We start from the raw sequence: 3,782 nt of genomic DNA on the forward strand, positions 1-3,782 counted from the left end.
ATCTTTTTACTTAAGATTGCTTTGGCTACCCAGGCTCTTTTTTGGTCTTAAATGAAGTTTAGGATTATTTTTTATAGGCCTTTGAAATATGACATTGATATTTTGATGGGGATTTCAATGATTCTGTAAATCACTTTGGGCAGTATGGACATTTTAGCAATCTTGATTCTGACAATCCATGAGTAAGGGATGTTTTTCCATTTGTTTGTGTCATCTACGATTTCTTTCTTCAGTGTTTTGTAGTTCACCTTGTAGAGATCTTTCACCCCCTTGGTAAAGTATACTCCTAGGCATTTTATTTTCTTTATAGCTATTGACAATACACTGAGTCCTTAAATCACCTCTCAGTTTGCCTGTTATCATTATATAGAAACGCTCCTGATTTGTGTCAATTCCATGAAGTCTTTAGAGTTTTCTACTTGAAAGATCATATCATTAGCATACAGGGAGAGTTTGACTCCTCTTTCTCAATTTGAATACCCTTTATTTCTTTCTCTTGGCTGATCGCTCTGGCTAGGACTTAGGATATTATGTTGAATAGAAGTGGTGACAGAGGGAACCCTTCCTTGTCTTATTGCAATTCCTCGGGGGAATGATTTAAACTCTTCCCATTTATATTATGTTTGCTGTGGGCCTGTCATATATGGATTTTATAATTTTGAGTCATATTCTTCATATGTCTAGTTTGTTGAAAGTTTTTATCATGGAAAGGTGCTAAATTTTATCAAATGCTTTTTCTACATCTATTGAGATCATCATATGGTCTTTTTTATTGCTTCTATTTATGTAGTAAATGTTATTGATTTAAATATGTTGAACCATCTTTGTATCCCATTGAACTTGATCATGGTGGATTATCTTTTCGATGTGCTATTGATTTTGCTTTGCTAGTATTTTGTTGAGAATTTTTGCATTTGTATTTATAAGAGATATTGGTCTGTAATTTTCTTTTTTTATTATGTCTTTTCTTGGCTTTGGTATTATGGTGATACTGGCTTTGGAAAATGAGTTAGGGAGAATACACTTCGTCTTGATGTGAAATCATTTTGTAGGATAGGATCCAGTTCTTTCTAGGCCTGTTACATTCAAATTTGAATCCATCTGGTCTGGGGCTTTCATGGTTTTGTGGGGAGATTTTTTTTATTACTGCTTCAATGTCGCTGCTTGGTATTGGTCTGTTCAGGATTTCTATTCATCCTGATTCAAGTTTGGGACATTGTGTGTTTCCAGGAATTTATTCATTTCCTCCACGTTTTCTAGTTTGTGTACATAGAAGTTTTCATAGTATCACGAATAATATGTTGTATTTGGTGGTGTCTGTTGTAATGTCTCCTTTTCCATTTCTCATTGAGCTTATTTGAGTCCTTCCTCTTCTGCTTATTAATCTGACAAGTGGTCTATTGATTTTGTTTACCTTCAAAGAATCGATTTTTGTTTTATTGATTCTTTGTATTTTTGTTGTTGTTGTTTCCATTTCATTTAGTTGTACTGTGAGCCTGGTTATGTCTTTTTTTCCTGCTGGCTTTGGGTTTTGTTTGTTCTTCTTTTTCTAGTTCCTGGAGATTTGACATTAGGTTGTTAATTTGTGATCTCTCTGTCTTTTTGGTGTAGGCATTTAAAGATATACACTCTTCCCTTAATACTGCTTTTTATGTATCCCCTTTGTAATTCAGTTTGAGTAATCTTTTGATTTCCATTTTAATTTCATTATTGACCCAAGGTCATTCAGCAGCAGGCTCTTTAATTTCCATAACTTTCGTAGATTTCAATCTTTCTCTTGGACTTGAAAGCTGGGTTTAATGCACTGTGGTCCAAGAAATACATGGTATGGTTTCAATTTTTTTTTATTATTATTATTTGCTGAGAGACTTGCTCTGGCCTAAGTTATGATCAGTCTTGAATTATGCCTTATGAGCTGATGAGAAGAATGTGTGTTCAGTGGTTTTTGGGTAGAATGTTGTGTAAATGACTGTTAGGTCCATTTGTTGTACAGTACTGTTTAATTCCAGTGTTCCCTTATTTGTTTTCTGCTTCAGTGATCTGTCCAGTTCTATCAGTAGAGTTTTGAAGAGCCTGGCAGTTCAAATGTTACTGGTTATTTCTTTTCTAGGAACTAGAATAATTTGCTTTATAATACCGGGAGTTCCTGTGTTAAGTGCATATATATTTAGGATTGTTATGTCTTCTTGTTGAATCGATCTCTTTACCATTACATAGTGACCACATCTGTCTCTTTTTTTACCATTGTGGATTTAAAGTGCATTTTATCTCTTGTGAGAATAGCTATACTTGCTTGCTTTGGGTTTCTATTTACTTGGACTATTTTTTCCCTTCCCCTTTCTCTCAGTCTGTGTGACTCCTTCTGGTTTAGATATATTTCCTGGAGACAGCAAATACATGAGGTGTTTTTTCGTCCATTCAGCCAGTATATGTCTTTTAAGTGGGGCATTCACACAGTTCACATCGAGTATTTCTATTGATATGTGGATGTTGTTGTATTCATCATTTTGGATGATACCTTATTGTTTTGGTTTCCCTCTCATGCTACTGTTTATATGAACTGTGAGCGTTAAATTTGGTTGTTTTTACAGTGGTGGGTATCTATTGTGCTGTGGCACATATAATGTACTTTTTTTTATATATATAATGCACTTTTGAGCATTTCTGTAGGGCAGGTTTAGTAGTGACAAATTACCTTAGTGTTTGCTTGTCTTGGAAAGTCTTTATTTCTCCATCATTTATGAAATTTAATTTTGCAGGATACAAAATTCTTGTCTGTCATTCGTCCTCTTTAAAGACATTAAAAATATGGCCCCAGTGCCTTCTGGCTTGTAAGGTCTCTGCTGAGAGGTCAGCTGTGAGCCTGATGGGTTTTCCTTTTAGGTTAGTTTTACCTTTCATCTTGCAGCTTGTAGAAATCTTTCCCTTATTTTCACTTTGGTCAGGTTGATGTCTTTGTGTCTTGGAGATATTCTATATGTTATGAATTTTCCTGATGCTTGATGACCATCTTATATCTGGATACTTTAATCTCTGGCAACACCGGGTGTCGAGTGTTAGCTACTCTCCCAGCAAAACAGGTCCCAGGCAGGATGGTGGCAAGAGATTTGGAAATAATAGAGACAGAGAAAAAGTTTGGTTTAAAGAGATGGGGGAGTCAGGGGTCCTCCAGCATTCCCCTGAGCCGGGGTCACTAAAGTATTTATTGTTACAGCAGACAGTTGTCCTTGGTCATAGAATTATGTGTATAGATCATTCATTAAGGTTTCACGGCTCCCCAAACATTTCAAGGGACCCTTACCTAATTCTGTCTAGAAGAATTCTGTCTACAAGTAAATGGTTTCAAAATTATTCTAAGATAAACATATAGGCCCTAAGTTAAGAATAGACCTAGCTGAGCATATGAGTTAAAGATAAAATTGCATGAAGCAAGAACACTGAGTCTGTATACTAATCTAATCTATTTCTCTATATATCGAGACATGTGGTCAGGAATGAAGCAGGAATAGCCTTAAAGTTTAAGATAGTTCCAGTTGCAAATTGTCTGCTGGGCTGTCATTTATGATCAGTCTCTTAGCCTTGGGCCCTATGCCGAGCTCTGCCTCGCACAAGCTCCAGGCGATGGCTTGCAGGCCTCAAGACAGCACCACCTTGCAGACGCCTCTGATCGGTGGAATGCCCCCCTTGTTGCTAAGCAGCTTCTGGTCTGTCAACTAACACGCTCACAGATTCCTTCAAAGCAAAGCCCTGCAAAACTCATGAAACTTTCCATGTCTCTTAAT

This window comes from Propithecus coquereli, unplaced genomic scaffold, assembly GCF_000956105.1.
Source record: "Propithecus coquereli isolate 6110/MARCELLA unplaced genomic scaffold, Pcoq_1.0 Scaffold910, whole genome shotgun sequence".
In the NCBI taxonomy this organism is placed as follows: Eukaryota; Metazoa; Chordata; class Mammalia; order Primates; family Indriidae; genus Propithecus; species Propithecus coquereli.